The 18,745-nt window shown below is 43.8% G+C and overlaps 1 long non-coding RNA gene across 1 annotated transcript in view; it reads left to right on the forward strand.

The window, feature by feature from the left end:
- Nucleotides 1-4,756: 4,756 nt before the first annotated feature.
- LOC106042168 (uncharacterized) overlaps nucleotides 4,757-18,745 on the forward strand; it is a 34,960-nt gene continuing 20,971 nt past the window's right edge. The window contains exon 1 of the long non-coding RNA XR_010825366.1: nucleotides 4,757-5,370. This is a non-coding gene — a long non-coding RNA (uncharacterized lncRNA). The remainder of the gene's footprint in view (nucleotides 5,371-18,745) is intronic.

Below are 18,745 nucleotides of genomic sequence, written 5' to 3' on the forward strand. Positions count from 1 at the left end.
CCTGCACCCCGGCTGGCTCGGTCCAATGCAACACAAGGGAGCAGACACTAAATCATCGCAGTCAGGAATATTGTGGTGGAGTTTTCCTGTCGGAGGGAAGGAGGGATGGCACAACACCGTTCTCTGGTCAGGTTGTGACCCCAGTGGCACAACGCCACGTGCAGGCAGCAGTGTGTCAGTGTCACCGGTGTTCTCACCCCCCAGCTCGGCGGTCAGGTCCTTTGGTGACTGGTGCTTCTGGCACTGTGGGCTTGCAGTTTGAAATCACGCTTGCCCTGTTTTTCTCCTTTCTGTCTGGGTGAATGCTGAAAGGCTGTGTGGGAAGCGAAGTTCACACAGGAAGCCCGTGGCAGTGCAGGGAACTGAACTCAGATCTTGAGTCCCCACCTGGTCCGTTAACCACAAAGGCAGTTCCCCTCATTAACTGAACACAAAGAGAGCAGTCTTTTTCGTGTTATTTACGTGCTGGGAGAGCAGAGGCAGCTCTGTGAGAAAGTGACATGGCAACGGGAAGCTAGCAGGATCGCGACGTGCCAGGTCACACCGCGATGGAGGTTTCAGGAGGGTCGGGGTGTTCTTGTTTAATCCTGAGCATCTCTGCAAGTGCAGCCTAGCCAGTGAGTTGTAAGGAAACGACACGGCATCCAGAGCGTGCAATAAACAGATATATGTCCATGCCAGGAGGAAAGGGAGGACGTGTATCCCCTTTGATGCTGACTCCCTCCTGGCACTGGAGGGTCCCTTCATTGAATCCTATTGTCTCAAGACAAATTTCACATGAATCACAGCAGCTGGGAGTAAAGGAAGGCAAAAATCAATCACACTGTTCTGCTTTGGTCGGCTTGCCTTGTTATGTTTCTGTATCAGCCAATTTCTGATCATGAAATTCTCCTTTATCACATTATTGGCTGTGTTTGCTGTGCAAAATTGTGATATTTGAATTAGGGCCTGTGTTTATGAAAAGAGACAAGAATGATTAATATTAATGTCAGCATGAATTAAACCAGTATTTTTAATCCTATGGCAATTAATTAAAGCAGGGTCGTGACAAATAAGACCAGAAATTCCCAGTTAGGCACAGGCGACTGGAGAAAAGAAAAATCTGACGTAAAGAGGTTTGGATCAGACCCTTAAGAAAGAAGAGCTTTTCTGCTCTAAACGGTTATTAATTTGACTGCTATCAGAACAGGAATTTACTACAGTGTCTCTGGCCAGCCTGTCTTCTCCTTCTGAAGAGACTGGGTTCCCATCCTCTCCAGAACTGCCTGTGTATATATACAATAACATTGTGAAAAGTTGTGAATGGAAAAGCGTTCATTAAGTATAACCTCATTAATGGCTGGGAAGGGCTGTGCTGGTGGTGAGATATAATGTTTGTTTTCCTTCTGGCTGCAGCAGGCTTAGGGGTAACCCCAATGTGCAGGGATGAACTGGCTGATGCCCCTGCTTCCACAAGGGACCTATCAGCAGGGTGAGTTAATTTGTGAGCAGCATCTGCTCATTTCACACAGGACTTTTATTTATTTCCCTCCCCTTAGTCCCCTTCGCCCCACCAGCTCAGCCCCGAGGGCTGGTACCTTTGAAAGGCAGGAGGGCAGGGGAGCTGCTGGAGGTGGCTGGCTGTGGGGAGGAGGGCTGGGGCTGGAATGTGGCTACTGGAAGCCACGGCAGGGCCCCGCGGCTGCTCTGCAGGGGAAGTCTGCTGGCAGGGCGGCACTGCCTGGCAAGGAGCAGGCCCTGGGATTAGTCCTTGAGCACTAACTGTACCCACAAAGTATTCAGGAAAATAAAAGGAAACCGTGCTTACGTTTGGGCTTTAATGGCTGGCTTTTTGCATCTCTCTTTCTTATTCTTGGTCATGAAACCAGCCAGTCTGCTTAGCGATTCAGATCTGAGTTCTTTAACCAGGAAGGTATTCTGCGTGGTGTAACGTCTCCCAGCCTAAGAGCAAGTCAAGCATCGACGCATCAGTGATCTTCATTTTCCTGGCTGTTAATTCTGGTTTACCAGAATGAAGAACAAAGACACTGAACGAGAATAAGGAATAGGGGAAAAACAACAGCAATGACAAATGGAATGGACACATTGGTTGAAACATCCCATTTCTTGAAAAACTGATTTTGAGGTATCTGTCAAAGCAATCCCTGCATTTCTTATGATTATTATATCACATGGCCTTGGCGTGGTTTTCTGGTATTTTGTGAGGACCACCCAGAAGTGGACCAGGTTTGGTTATTGGATTTACTAAACAGAACAAGAAACACAGAGCTCCTGCCTGCTATTCAAAAATAATATCGCAAGGGAAGCAAACCACAGTGAGACCACAGGGAGGTGAAGCCCATTTTCCACTTGCTGAGGGAACTGCCCTCACTTGCTGCAGAATGCAGTCTCCATATGCTGGGAATGATTCCCAAAAGCACTCCATCCTTGCCGACTCTGCTTCCTTTCAGAAGCTGCATCCACTGGGATGTAGGGTAAGGAAGTGGCTCTGAACAGGATACTCTGGGGTGTTTTCTCTGTGCAGTGAGGTGGAGAGAACAGCCTGTAAGAGAAAACACCAAATGGTGTTGGACTAGAACAGAGAAAGCCTGTTTCTCCCTTTCAGTGTGTCTCAGATTTTGGATCCTGGACCACCCGATGGCTCGAGAGAGCTTTCTGGGGCTTTACACACCACAGAAAGCACTGCTTCTGTGCCATGAGTAGCTCTGTGCTCACTCCCCTGTTGGTTCACTGCTCCCTCCTGCCTCTCTCAGCTGGATGAGGAAGAGGAAGGTGGAGAGAGAGGAGAGGACTTATCCCTCCCTAAGAAGACATTGAAATGCATGCAGAAACTAGGGAAATAAAAGGATAAGACATCTGCAGTTACTGGGAATTTAGGAAAGGCAGGCTTCTTTTCGTGATCTGCAGGGAGATACAATATGATAAAGGTAGAGAGTTATGAAGTAAATATGGCAGAAACAGAGATCATTCTCCACGCCTAGGCCCTGAGGGTGTTTGGGTCTGAAGACACAATCACGTAGATTACATAGTGCATGTGAAGAGCAAGGTTTTGCCTAGCAGAGCATATAGTTGCCTTTTGTGGGTCTTTTCCACAAGAGTAATAGACACCAGCTGAATAAAATTGTGCACGTGCCAACAGAGCTGTAATACTGCTATACCCCTGCTGTGTGCTGTGGTTCAGTGGCAGAAACAGAAGATGTAACCAACAGGCCAGAATCTTTCAGGTCTTGATCCCTGCTTACAAAGGTGTTAGATGCTGGTATGGATGGGAAGAAAGAAGGCAATGGAGACCTTCAGCTCTCCATACATTGACTAGGTGACTGCTCTTTTCAGTTTATCAGTACCTAAAGGGTTAACGAGAAAAGTTCCCTCTGGGGACCTTTCACTTCCCTAACGTGTTTGTTGATTTCTCGTCCTCCTAGGCACAATTTTTGTTTGGGAATGAAATGTGCTTACTCACTCCTATGCATTTATTACATAGACATCGTGTTTGGGTACATCATCCATCAGTGGGAATGTCACATTGTGTAAAAGCTCCGTATCCAGAGTGACAACTGAGTTAGTGCTTGTGTTGGGGAGCAGCCCTCTTGCCAAGTTTCTGCAGCTGGACGTTTTTAAACAAAACTCATTTACAAATAGATCCGTGAGCAAAAGAATTTGCAGTCACATGCTGCTCTTGTAGATGCTGCCAGCTCCTGTGGGCCACTGGCCACCCCATGGGGCACTCCCGGACGAGCCGGTGGATCTTGGCCAGTGGAAGTCCACAGAAGGGATTGTGATCAGCAGCTCTTCTCAGCTGATCGGGTTTTGACTTCTCCTGCAGAATGACTCATTGGCCTCAGTTCTGCTAAATAGATTCAAAAGTTGCCGTTGCTAATTCTGCTGCTGAGCTCCGGGCTGAGGATTAAATGGCACAAGAACACGTAACTGCCATTTCTCTTGGACGGAGCTCAGGCTGGAGGAGTGATCTTTGATTTCTCAGCATGTTATTTGCAACTTCTGCCTTTATTCTATTGTACGGACATCTATTTTTTTAATGATGGTTTGGAGTTTTCATGGCAACAGCTGTGGAAGTCAATGGCAGTCATACAAGTCAAACTTCAAGCAACACTTTGCAAAGTGGGCAGCAATCTATCTCAGTGCACCACATCATTAATTAGAGGAGACAGACTAGGCAGTTTGGAAAATGTGATCTCTACTGTTCAATTTCTAAAAGGATTCTGAAATGAACATTGGAATTCTGTCTATTTTCTAACCATGGAAGAAAATACAGCTAGAAAAATTAGGTCATATATTGATTAATTTCAGAATTGAAATAAATTATTTATATTAGCTACCAGCTGACTCTGTGACATTTTTTTTTTCTATCTGTAGGCTTATTAACATAATTTGGTAATAACGGAAGAAGCAGAGAGGGGATTAATACCACAAGAATAATGAAAATCCAAAAATAGTTTCCCAGTAGCTTTGTGTTTAAAAAAATAAGCGGTTTTGATGTTCATCCACATAGCTTTTTAGATATGTGCAGTGTTTGTGATAGGAATCATTAACTTAACTCATGTATTGAGACATTAACACCTCAGTACTCCAGTGTGTCACCTGGCAGTGTTAGCAATGACTGTAGGTCATTTTACTTTTAAAAGCTAGGCTGGTGTCTATTTGAAATTTGTGCTTTTATAAGTAAGAGCCAATCCTATTTTCATGAATTTTGAAACTTAGTTTTCTCCAATTCCACATTTTATCTTTTTTTTTTTGGCTATGTTTTTTTTTTTTCTTCTAAAATTTTTTTTAACTGCTTAAATTCTTTCACTTACATTTTTTTCACTTTTTTTTTTTTTTTTTGGTGGGTATATCTAAAGCTAAGAAAATGTCAATGTTACTCTGTTTCAATTGAAAATATAATTAATACAAAAACCCAAACTGTCTGAAAATTTCTAATTTATTTTTAATAATAAAAAAAAAAAAAACAACTACTTTCCTAAATCTGTATTTGATCCAACTTCCATTTTTGCTTTGGAAAATTTTTCAGTGAAAAGTTTCTAACCAACTTGATTTGTATTTAAAGAAGCGGTGATCATTGCAGTAGGGTATAATCATCTTTAGTTCCAAGATCTTTGATCACAGTGTTTTCACATCTAAATCTGAGTTGGGATCTAGATCTCTTCTATGCCTTAGGCTATAATTTGTGGTGTTTCTTTGACAAAAGAATTTCTTTCATAAGGCCTACACACACAAGAACAGCACGATGTTTTTTTTCACTGTGTGGGAGTATTCAGCCTTATAAAAACTGTGTTGTGACTCCCTTTGGTGAGAAGGGAGAAGAGGCCATATATTGCCGTCCTGGGATTTTGATGTCAAAAACAGCACCAGGTGAGCATCGCATAGGCAAGGTTAAAGAACCTCGTGTGCCATGGCAGTCTCTCTCTTTTTTCTTTTTTCTTTTTGTTGCAGAAAAAATAATACAGATGTGAAATTGAGAATTTAAAGAGAGGAGTGGGCTAAGATCAGTGCCAGAGGGTTGCCAGAGTTCACTGCCACACAGCTGGGGTAGATGTCTATGTGTGTGTGTTTATCTGCACATCTCATTTGAATTTGCAAAACAACTGAGGCTGGATATGGTGTCACTGGAAACTATGCAGAAATAATTTCAGAAATTGTCCAGTTGTTCCGCCACTGTTTGCACAAGAAATTGCTGCGTGTGTGGGAGTATTCTCTCCTGTTTAGCTTTAACTCGAGTCCCTAAAATAGACAGCTCATCTTGCCAGACTCCCCCAGAGGGACGGGTTCCTCCCGAGGGTGAGTCAGAGGGACAGAGCCATCCCTGACTGCTGGATCCACAGCAGCGGTGTGGGGCTCCCACAGTGTGCTAAAAAGCCCTCCACCAATTCTGGATAGCCCTTCAGGAGTGGGAATGAACCTTTTCACACATCTGTCGTCTTCTCAGGACGTTACCGATGTGCTTAGTTTGACTGGCAAGCTCATAACATGTCCAGTGAAAGCGGCTTGTTCGAAAGCAATCGAGGCTGGGATTCTAGGCCTCAGCAAGGCCCCAGATTTTTCTGAATTGTTAGGTACGTTTGTACTGCCGCATCTCAGCTAACAAACTGTGATGGGAAAAACCTTTATTTACTGAGTCCCCAAGCTGTATTTAGCAACTCCATATTAAAGCTTACTTTTCTGAGTAAATAACTTAAGCATGGCTAATATGTCATCCCATCATCACCATTATCATGATGATGGGTGATGAAAGCAATTATGTTCCTGAACTGTTACGTTTTAAAAAGAAAGGTTCAGGCGTTTGCTGCATTTTCATATATCTTTATACACCATGACTGGCTTCAAAGCTTACCATCCTCTACCAGGCAAAATGTTTTCATTTCTTCTGCACGCTTTTCTTAAATCGTTGCCTGTTTATACAAAGATGTCAGATGACAGGAGCAACGAGAGGTAAATGGGAATGAGCTGGATGCTATCAGTTTTTACTGAGAAGACACAATAAATCTAATTCTAGCAGGAAGAAAATTGTACTGTAAGGGAAATGGTATTATCCTGCCTCCTCCATTATATTTTCACCTGATGGATCAGGGAAGAAAATATCAGTATTAGCACACAACATATTTCCCCTCCGAGTGAGAGACTTTATATCAGAAACACATGCTAAAAATGTCATCTGCATTCCTGCTCATTTCTCAGGTCCAGCACTGGGCATATGCCCCTTATCTAATCTTGATTGCTGTATTAAACTAATGCATGCTAGTCTACTTTATCCTTTGTATAATTTCAGACATAGTTTCTATTTTCTTTGCACTTCACCAAGGTAGCACATAACTGCTTGGAAAATGTTAACATCTGTGAAGGAAAAAAAAAAAAAAAAGGAAAAAGGGAAAGGAATTAATCAAAGCCCTGAGATTTATGGGCTAAATCCTTGGACTTTGGTCCAGGTAGTAGTTTTCTTTCTCTGCTGAGGCAGCAGAAAGCAACCAAGGCAGAGTAATTGAGGATTGTCCTGCACAGGAGCTGTGGGGCAGAGCAGAGCTGCCCTGGCTGGCTTTCTGCTGCCTGTCCCCCATCCCTGCCGTCACACATGGGCACCAGCACGTCCCATGTAGCCAACCCCTCTGCTGGGCCAGCAGCTGGCTGCAGCTGGGCTGTGCTGCAGCAGCCCCAGGGCTGCCCTAAATCATGTTGGAAACTCTTTCAGCCCAACTTTTGTTCAGCTTCAGGGAAATGGAAGCTGAGCCTGCAGCACGGTTGTACCACTGCTGCAGTGCCAGCAGAGAGCTGTGAGCCTTGCCTGCAATGGTGTCACCTGCCTTGACGCATCTAAAAAATAATTAAACGCTCGAATCATTGGTGCCTGAAAGAAATGTGGTCCTGACATGCAGTGGGTACCTTCCTCTTCAGTATGCCCTAAGGCTTGCGGTGCTCCCTGGGACAGCAGCGCACTGGGAACCTCTCCTCTGCTCGTGGGCAGCTGGGAGGATTTACCTCTGGGATAAACAGTTAGTACGGAAAGGATAAAACTTCCTAAAGAGTGAGGCCTCAGGAAAAGCCACAACTTGAACAAATCTAAACTTGTGGTTGAGGTGTGTAAGGAGGAGGGGATGGGGCTGTTTTCATCTAAACATTTTTTCTAAATTTCAACGATCAAGTTTTCAAAAGCTACCCCTCATTTTTCTTTTCTTATGTTTTCGGGCATTAATACAGCTGCAGGCAGAGCAGGAACAGCATGTATGCAGATGTCTAGGCTATTTTTGGTGAGGTAAACAGGAGGCTCTGATAAGGCTGGTTGGAAACCCTGAAGGTGTGGACTTGATTTCCTCTGAGTGTGTGGTGGAAGTGTCCCATGGCAGAAATGTGGCAAAGCTTCTGTAGACCTGGTGGCACAGAGACAAGTGAGAACCTCTGAGATCTTTGAGAACTAAACCCAGAGTAGTCTGCTGATGATATCCATGGTTTAGTCATCAAATTCTTGGGCCTTTGAAGACAGTATTGGCAGGATGAATAGGTCTGCCGCATACAGAAATGTACTTGTGCGGTGATGTATTGCTGGAGGACACTTGACAGTTACTCTGCCATTGACTTATTCTTGTATCGTTATGATTATTATTGTTGTTATTGTTACACCTTTTTAGGGAATAGCAAGAAATTAAGATCTGAAGTGGAAAAGTCAAAGTTCTTGGGAATGTTTTACTATTCACAGAAGATTACCTGCGTGTTTGTGGTTTCACAAGAACCACTGGTACTTTAACAGTCATACTGTTATAGTCTGCTAGAAACATACATTCAGACTGGATACCCATTACTGGAAATGATAGCGGGTGTCTGGAATGGAAATTGTATGTTCTTTTGGAAGTTTCAGTTGTCACTACATGTTACTTACAGCATTAATATCGCAAATTGGAGTACAATGTAGAAACATAAGGGGATTTACTACTACAGAACTGGATGTGTTATGTGATGTAGTGCTGTGATATTAGACAACGTGACATTTCATGAATAAAACAAAAGATCTTACAGCACTCCTTATAAAGGGAAAAAGGGTTTGAAGCTGGTCACATTCACAGGGTGACTCTCTGTGGACTATTTCAAATGCTAGAAATTTAATAATGGCTTTTTAAAATCTAATTTTATGATATCCACAGGGCTAAGATAGGAATTAATCATATCAGATCCATGCATATATACGGATATACAAAATCATGCATGTTAGCATTTTAAAATTACAATGAAACACTATCTAAAGGCACACAAAACCTAATTAATGGAACTTGAAAGAAAAATGATGCCACAAACTAAATAAAGATACTTCTCCTCCTTATATTGTGTATATTCTAAGAGTCCAAACATATGCACAGCACAGCATGGAGAGGAGGGGAAGCAGTAAATAGCTACCCTTGCTTTTTCATTATGGCTATTTGACTTGTAGTGTGACTGAGCAACCTGGGGGGTGGTGGCCACTCAGGCAGAAGTGAGGCATGACCAGCAGTGCCCTTCTCCTTCAGCATGTCCCAGCTGAGCTTTTTGCATGCATGGTGTTTGAGAATTGTGATGTGCAGCCCCTTATGCCAACTGCTCCCTTCCTTCATGCTGCTGAATGACAGGACCTGGAGTCCATGATCTGCCCTATAGATCTGGATAGAGGTGGTCTCTGTGGCTACCACAACATTTAGCTGGTCATCCTGGGCTAGTCTTGAAGTCTGGGATGTCTTCTCAATCCCAGAACCCTGCATTCATTACTGCTCTTGCATGCAGTTTGGGTTCAGCCTGGAAAGCGCAGAAATCCCATCTGCCCTGGCATGCCGTTGATGTTGTGGCCTGCTAGAAAAGATTTCAGGCAGTCCTGCCTGGCCAACGCTGACTGCGTGGCATCATCCCACGGGCAGACAGGGCAGAGGGAAGCACAGAGCTGGGCATCGATAGACGTGGAGCTCTGGGCCGCACGTACGCTGTGGGACTGCTGAAAAGTGCAGAGAGCACACGAAGTTCTCCCCTTCGAGAAGAGCCAGATGGCTCAACCCAGAGCTGATTCAGGTTGCTACAGCAGCAAAGAAGTGTAGGTGAACTGCAGAGCTGGCTTTGAGCCCAGCCTGGGGTTTATTTCTCTACAGATGCAACCACTGTCCTTATTTGCCACTTCCCATGCAGTACCGTGTAGAGCAATGCATTATTCTTCCCATTATTTTATTACCAGAGAATCATGCGGGAATATTCTCATGGCTGAACTCAGACTCAAGAGTATTTTGGCCTCTAAAACTTTCACTAGTGTTGACATGGAATAATTTCCCCTTTATTAATCTCTGGATTTTGTGATTCTGCAGTTGCATATGGAAAATATTAAATGCGGTAACCTGTCTGGCTTTCTATTATTTATTTTTTGTTTAGAAAACTTTATATCCACATTTCTCTGAAGCCACCTGTTCAGCCCGGGACTCTGTATTTGCACATTAACATCTGTATGTACTGCCAGGTGGCACATAAGACAAAGCATACATCTCTCTGTACAACTAGTAGTTAATTGCTGATTGCTGTTACTCTTATTAGCAGACTCTGTTTGGAAATTACTTTCATCATAAGCATTTTCATAAATATGATCATTTTTTAATATTATTATTGTCTGAACCCAAACATCACTCTAATGCTATTCAGTTTGTAACTTTCCGTTTTGAACATTTTTCTCCTAATTAGCTGAAAATTTACTTTGCCAAAAATATTTGGTATTACCACAGACAGCAGGTCTGATGCAGGCTCTAGCCTTCAGACGTGCAGTCCTCCACCCAAATCACGGGGCTATGCTGAGGAGGCTTTTTCCTAGGACACACGTACCAGAGCATCTAATTATACACATACACCTGCTTGTGCTTAGTTAGAAGCTGACAGAGGTTCATTTGTAAAGACAAACTGCACTGTGTATTAGCACCTCTGCTTTTATTACCAGCTCGTAACACACAGCCCTTCAGTACACCGCACTGAATTGCTTCAATCACCTTTGTTGGGACCTGGCCCTGCAAACATATTTCTAATGCTTGTATTTTTTGCCTGTGTAGCCCCATGGGAACTAGTGTTACCCTTCCCAGTGGCAAATGTGACTAGTACTGGCACTAGTGACATGATTAATATGATCAGTGGCACTTGTTTGCAAAAAAATTCCTCCGGTCTCTTCCACTGTTACTGAGTTGTGGGGATGGGATGTGTTCAGAGGTGCTGGGGCAGCCACAGCAAAGTGGAGAAGCCCTCAGGCTTTGGCATCAGGAAAATGTGTGGCATCAGTTCCACTTTAGAGGCTTACTGCTACACCAAAATATAATTAATGGGACACCTACTATTTTTTGATCTTGAGGTTCATTTCAGCCATGTTCAGCATTTAAAAAAATGAGACGATGGATGCTTGATGTTGCGGAATGGTGCCAAAAATGTAAGTTTGGAGCATTCCTCCTCCTGATTTGTTTTGACAGCTATTTCATTTTCTGAAGCTGCAGTTAGAGCAATAAAAACAAAATTCACCACAGAAAAACAAACACCGGCTCCCTTTCCATCAAAACTGATATATTTTTCAAATGCTGGAAAATTGTGCGGCTAGAGCCTGCTGAATTTCCACAGGAGGTAAAGCTCGTTAGCAAACACGTGAAAGACAGCAAGCAGATTATTGTGAGAAAGATGTTTGTACAGTTACTTCAGCAGCACTTTATTTAAAGTTTCTGGTTTCTGGCACTTAGACAGCGTGTGTGACCTTGGTTAGTGACTGGTTGCTGCTGCAGAGCAGGCACCCTGAGAACCTCTGCGGCCAGCCAGAGAGCTGCCGGGAAGGCATCGGTGAGGAGGAGGAAAAACTGCCATTTCTCTTCTTACTCCGCCAACGGGACATCCATTTAAGGAGGCATACGGAAGAAGAAAAATCCCTGGAGTGGGAAAAGGAGGGACGGCAGGGATTGTGCCTGGGGCTGTGCGCCCTAAGGGGGGTATCTCCCATTTGCCCCCAGTCAAAGATTTGTGCTAAGCTGGTTGCCTAAGGACGTGGTCACTGTGTGCCAGAGGAACACAGAGGCGCTTTCTGTTATGACTTCCTGTTCTTTGTTTAGGAAAATACATTAACTGGAGGAAGAGAGTTCTCACTACAACCCTGATTACTATTTCCTTTAATTCCATCAAAATGACTTCTTCCTAGCCCAGTCTCCCCAGCCAGACGCTTTCCCCAGCCTGGGGAGTGTTTGAACTCCCTTCATCTTTTCTGCAGTTAATGTTTTGCAGATTTCAGCAAGACTCCTAGACTGTGTGTATAAAAGTACAGTTTAAGCAGTGACAAATAGAAAGCACATGCTTATTAAAGCTACATTACACAACTCAGTACTGCTTTAATGTCATCTGCTCCTAAAACAACAAACCTGTGGGGACTTGTGCCTGTGTGTGTGTCTTGGAAAAGGAAGGCAGGTCTGAGGTTATGATGACTCAGGAGAACAAGCTGGTAGAGAGATCTGGGTCCGTGCAGAAAATGCCAAGACCACTGGTAGCTTGGGGACTTGACGGCCACCCTATTAATGGACACATATAGAGATTATCCATGGTGGGCTCTAGGCAGGACAGCCTCCAGCATGCTTAAACACATGACGATGCCTTCACCATGAAAAATGAGGCAGAAATATAGGATGCTGGGCTGAGAGCTGGTGCCTGCCTGATTTCCTTGCTAGTGCTGTAACAAAACCTACATGCTTGAGCTCCGGGTTAGCCTGGGTTCAGATACACGAGCCTAGGTTTTGCAGGTCAGGTTCACCTTTAATTCATCTTTCTTTTGACAGCGAGAAGGGTCCTGCTGGCTGCTGGTGGTGGATGCTGGCCAGATCCTCTGCCAGCACAGTGCGGGGTGAGCAGGGATGACCCCCACGGTGCGCATCCTCCTCGGCTTTCATCCCTGGGGCCAGGGGAGCTGCTGGTGGGGCGGGCGGCCCTGCAGCCACACACCTTCCTCCTCCCTCCTGCTCCTACCCCCAGGCTTCCTTGGTCTGTGCCTAGCAGTCCTTGAATATTTTCAGCCCTCTAACTTTGTTTTACTTAGAGTCTGAGGCAGGCTTCACCGGCCAAACTTCTAATCTCTTTGATGTGAGCACTGAGCTGGTATGCAGCACTGGTAGCATTGACTGAGACAAATGCTCCCCACGTGAGCTCAGAGACTGTGTCTTATTTAATTTTGTCATTTTCAATTAAACTTTGCCTGTCCTTCTATTACCACTTTGAGTCCTGCTTAGTGCTAATACTTAATATGCATGCAAATCAAAGTGTTTTTCTTACTTCAGCTACATATTTCAAACATTCTTTCAAAGATAAATATAATGTTTGTTTTTAGCTTCTTGCTTTCTTCTGTAACTTTTGTTGCTACAGAATTGTTGACGGTTCACTTCACTTAACATCATATCACTATTTTCATATATCCGGAATGGGAAGGGAGGAGGACAGAAAAACAGCCTGTGAAGGCACTGAACACTGCTACATGTAAAACTAATAGAAGAAAAGTGAAATAACACGGGGTATTATCACAATTTTTTTCAAAAATGCTTTCTGAAGTTATCTGTATATTTTAAGTTTCCCACAGTGATACACTTCAAGTTTTTAAAACAACACAAACATTTGCTTTGGCTAACAGCCTAGTGTAAAGAATAAAAATTATCAACACAACTAAATGGCCTAAAAAGACAAGGTATTCTCCCCAAGGAGAAGCAGAGAATGTAAAAGTAATCTGTGCAGGCACAATCCCATTCACGTGCAGCCAGCAAAAACAAATGGCTTGAGTGAGCTATCTCTTTTAAATGGAGAGATTACTTTCTCTACCTGTCCATCATCTCTCTAGGATGCTCACCTACCACCTGACTGGACTACTATAAGCACAATTAATATTTGTTTTATATCCTGTAGGTGCTTTTCCAGTAATGACATGACATTTATTTATTGCTCTTCTTCACGAACTAATAAAAAAGCCAGAGAGGCTATGGAATCTCATGAACCACTGGCAGAAGGTTGTGAGCAGGTTACCTGAACTGTATAATGCCCCAAAGGTCTTTTTTTCGTGGTCTGGGGCTTAGTGCATTAGCACTGATCATTGACATCTTTTTTTTTTTTTTTTTCCTTCTCCATTATTTGTTCTTCAGCCTTTCTGCGAAAAGCAGCAATAAAGCTCAAACCTCTGCCACACTGAATTCTTTGGCAGCTTCTTAAAGCTGCCCGGAAACTGTTGTGAAAGCTTCCATAATCAGATAATGACTGATATACAGTGGGTGTCGATGGAAGTGTTCGAAAATAAAATGCAGGGTTGCTATAAAATGGGTTTACTAGATAGTAAATAACATTTCAAATATGCAAGAGAATCACATTCCAGTCCTGCTTTCTCTCTGTGGCCTTCATTCCCTCCAGGATCTGCTCTACTTGTGGGAAACCCAGTGCTAACTCAAACAGCTATGATTGCGGGGAATACTCACACCACTTCATACGAGGTGTAATTTAGGTTCCTCTCCTGTCTGGCTGGTCTCCCTGCATGGCTGTAACACCGCCGGGGACAGGCAGACCCTCTGTGCTGTGCTGCCTTCCCCTGCTGGCTGTTGTCCTCTTCTCTGCACTCGTAGCCTAAGAGAGAGGGTGAAAGGAGTGAATCCACAGCTGGTGCCCCCATTTGGTGACCATAACGAGCCATAGCGCCCCGTCAGTGCCCACCCCCACCGGCTGTCTCTACCCGCATTCTGTCTCTTGTCCAGCATCTCAGCCCGAGCTCTCCGGGGGCTGGATGTGTGCTCTGTGTTTGTAACAGGCCTAGAATGATACGCCTGGAACACGGCTTCACTGGGTGTGCTACCTCACTGCGATTTCCAGGTAAGCCTGGAGATAACCAGGTGCATCGAGAGGATTGAACTGAGGCCGGAGGTGAGAGGGGATGCAGAAAAAAAGCCGTGGCCCAGCCCTGGCACCGCGGTGCCGCGTGGAGCTGGCGCGTGGGTGCCTGCTCCACTTGATCCTGCAGTACCTCCTCAGCTGCTGGCTCTGATAAACATGAAGTGATCTGAGATAATGTAGTCCTAATGAAAGACGAGTGCACAGAATTACTGTAAAAGGTCTTAAGAGGCTGTTTTGTTGCCAAAAGGAAAAAAAAAAATCCAATATACACAGCACAAAGCAACGTCTGATCAAAATGAAACTGTGAGAGCGACCTTGCTCATGCAAAGGACTTACTTGCATGGAGCTGTAGATGAATGAATGACCAGCTAGGGGAAAAATATTATTTGCCTCAGAAAACTTAACATTTGAATAAGGAAAAAGGACTGCTTCTTATCTTTAGCAGATCACTGTGCCCTATTGAAAACACTGCTATGAATTTTTCTCTCCCCTTCTTTGAAGCTGTTCTTTTCAGATAGAGTGGGAGTGAAAGAAATGTTGTCTCATACTTAATCTCTAATCGCAATTTCAGTTTAAATAAGTAGTGCCCTTAGCAGAGGAAGGGAAAAATGCAGTTGTTTGGAATGAATATTTGGTCTTTGAATACAGAGACTGTAGCATACTGTTCGTGTCTTGTGCAAAGGACTCTTTTGACTTCTAACTTGTTGAAAAAACTGACTTTAAATGTTTTTTAACTAACAATAAAAATTTATGGGATTATCTTAGAGATAGGAGCATGAGAAGTAAAGGAAATTCAGAGGGATTTTTGCATAGAGATGCAGGACATGACTGTTAAGTACTGGTGAAGGCATTAGTTTTACCAAAGTACATAGGCTCATTTGTGACTATAATCCATGGAAAATCTATTGAAGTTAATAAGAGTACTCTAGTTTTAAACAGAAGCATGCTTAACTACCTTCCAGGGGCATTAAACATCTGTCCCGGTGTTGGCTGAGCTTTGGTAACAATGAAGTTACCCTGCTTGATGCATTTTGCCCTCTTAGTGTGAAATCACAAATGGTTTTCAAGAGAATTTTGTGAGTTCCTCTGAATGCAAAATCCAGCCTGTAGATGTGTGGATGAAAGGCTCTGTATAAATGTCAGCCTTTATTATTGTTACGAATTTCCGGCTTCTGTTACTGAGACATTTTATATGGATCTTTTTGTGTCTCCCTGTCTGTGAGTTTGGACTAAATGCCTGCCACAAATCTCCCTGGCTTCCCGTGGAGGGGATTGCTCTAACTTGGTGCTCTCCTAACCTTTCCTTCTGTTCGGGGAATAAACCCCCCTTAAAAAAATGACCTCATAAAAATGGAGTAAACTCTGAGCTCTTTGTTTTTCTCAGGTCTAACCTCCAGGAAGACCATAAATTCATTTATTCTATAAAACACAGAGAAGTAAATCTTCAGCGTAATGTGTGGGGAATTAGCCACTTAACTCCCATTAACATTAATGGGAACTGAATATTTATTTACCCCACAGCACATAAATCTTTGCCTTGTAACTTCTACAGTTTCTAACTAAAATGTTTCCATTGTTCTAAGGATCATGGTTATCCTGAAGGAGTGTTTACTAGGTTGTCAGCTTATGGGAGATATATTGGATGTTTCAGCCCTTTCCCTTCAAGTAAGCTGTAAAATGCATTGGGGCTCTGTAATGTGAACTTTCTGAAACCTCTGTGTGATAAGCTCAGATGATTCAAACCTCCTCTGCTTGGTGCTGGTCCTATCATTCCTGCTGGGAGCTCGAATTGTTTGACATGAATAAACGTTTGTGACTGATAGACTTCTGGTCAGCGCCTGGGGTCATGGATGGAGGGGCTGAGGCTGTCAGTGCTCTGCTGAGTCTCCACCTCTTACAGAATTTGTATTTTGCCTTTCTTCCTTCGGTCCTGTGTTTGCATATTCTCAGGGAATTACACCCTCAGCTCTTTCTTCTCTACTTAAAGTGAAGATCAGGCAAATCAATCAAAGATGATGTAGCCCTACTTTGAGGAGATTTTTCTCTTCCCCTGAGGGAGGTGAAGGGGCCAGAGCTCAGCAAGATCTGTTGGAGGCTTCACAGTTGTTCTGTGTATCTACCTGGAAGACACTGAAAAGCTTTCAGGATGGATGAGCTAGCAAAGAGATGAAAATGAAAGCTGCCAGTCACTGAATGAAATCCAGGCTCTGCTGTACGCGATGGCAAAACACCCTGGGACTGCAGTACCCCAGGTCTAATGGGTGTACTGAAGTCATGAGTTTATACCGCATGAAACTGCTTTCCCCTAAAGCACTCTGTAGAAAGCTATTGCTCTTTTGTGTATGCATTTGAGCCACTCTGAGGTAGTTAATAAATCCTCCAAATTTCTGGTTAAAAATAAATAAGTAACTATGGAAGCAGAATGGCTCCATCTTGCCTTCTATCGATTTATGAAGTATTGTAGTATAAAGCCTTCCTCTGCGCCTGAGTGTATTGGGCAAGAATCTTATTGGGCTTAAACTGCAGCTTGAGCGTTTTAGGCCAGACAATAGCAAAGGCTTCCCAGGGGCGAGGGGTGTGAAGCACAGCTGCAGGCTGCTGTCCCTAGGGGCAGGGCAGACAAATGGTGAGGAGGGACCTCTGTGGTGTAATCCGGACTGGATGGTTGAAGAGGAGGAGATGGGAGGCTGCCCTGCCAGCTCTGTCACTCTAACGGAGCCAAGAGGAGATCCATCGATTTTCATGGTTGTTGGATCAAGTCTGTTCAGTTCTGTAAGATTTTTCAATGAACCAATAAAACTTTATCCAATATCCTGTCCTTCAAACGGCAAAGATTCTGTGTGGGGCAGGAATTACTGAGGAATATGGTGTTAAGAGAGCAGAAACCTTGGGCTGTGACTGACCCATGGCTGAACTCATGCTGAGAGTCCCAGCAAACTGTAAAATAATTGCAAAGAAGAAAACGCGTGGAAACCCAATCCCCAGGTCCAAGTTTCCTATGCGAACAGTTCGCCTCACCTTCTGATCTGACTGGCCCCCGTTCTGCCTGGCTGTGACCTCAGGGGCTCACACCTCGTGTCGTGTCATGGACAACCTGCCTTCCTTTCCCCTTCCCAGCATTTCCGTGGGAGCACACACCAGCGGTGCGGGACCTCGCCTTTTTAGGCAGTTTTACAGACAGCCCGTAGCTGAGCTAAGCATCCGAGCCGTGCGTAATGCCTGTTTTAATAGCGTATTGAACCCATGGCTTTTATCATCCCGAGCAGCTCGCTAACTGCACCTGTCAGGTTCCTCCCGAGACTGAAATGAGAGCGGTCTCTGCGTTTGTTTTCACAGCTCCAGAGCAGAGACAGGGATTTGTCAGGAAACCATTAAGCAATACTACCCCATTTGTTGTGGATCCATTTTCTTTCCTGAAACCAAAGTATTTGTTTTCAAGGTTCAGGGAACAGGATTCTGGTGTGAGTTATGCCAGTATAAATGCGCAGGACCCCTCCAGGCAATCAGTAGAAAGCCTTCTGATTTACACACTTTGCTGCACACTGATTTACACGTGTGAGAACCGCATCTATCTCTGGAGCTTTCGAGCCACAGAGACTGGATGCATGGTGAGGCTCAGGGATGTGAAACCTATCAAATATTAAAACATCAATTGTTGCTGCTGTTATTAGCATCAAAGGTATTAAAAACTCTTGAATTATAAACAAAGGGCAAACACACAATCATATGTGCAGCATGCTAATGGCGTGTTAAGCATGGACCCAGGAGACAGCTTTGATTTCAGGTTTAGCTACCTTGAAACCAATTTCTTTACATAGATATTTTTTTTTTGGTCATTGTTTTCACAAATGTGGCACTATTAATCAAAATCTTAAAAAAATACCGTAGCAGTTTTAATTGTGAACACATACAATCAACATATACTTCATTCCTTCCTAAATGATCCATTAGCAAAGTCTATACGCTGTACCATTTACTGAAATATACATATCTCAAGGACAGAAACAGAAGCTGCTTAACAACGTTCAGCATCTTTCTTCAAGAAACAAGGTTAGGAAATGACCAAAGTGAAAACTAGAGGAAAAAAAACAAATAGGTGATTGCAATTTTGCAATTACCCAACCTTAACTCAAATGCTTCCTGTAGGGAAAATAATAATAATAATAATAAAAAGGTGTTTTTAATCCTTAAAAAAAGGATTGCCATGAACTTCTTTGCCTGTCACATACATTACAGTCGCAAAGGCTCCATCCAGCACACAGATGGCTCTTCCAGCTGCAGTGGGTCACGATCCACTTGCTGCTCACGTGAGGGAAGGACACTCTGGCTGGACTGAGCCACCAGAGCATCACTCTGGAGCAGCCTGGTTTTC

The sequence above is a fragment of the Anser cygnoides genome, chromosome 16 (genome assembly GCF_040182565.1).
Source record: "Anser cygnoides isolate HZ-2024a breed goose chromosome 16, Taihu_goose_T2T_genome, whole genome shotgun sequence".
Classification (NCBI taxonomy): domain Eukaryota; kingdom Metazoa; phylum Chordata; class Aves; order Anseriformes; family Anatidae; genus Anser; species Anser cygnoides.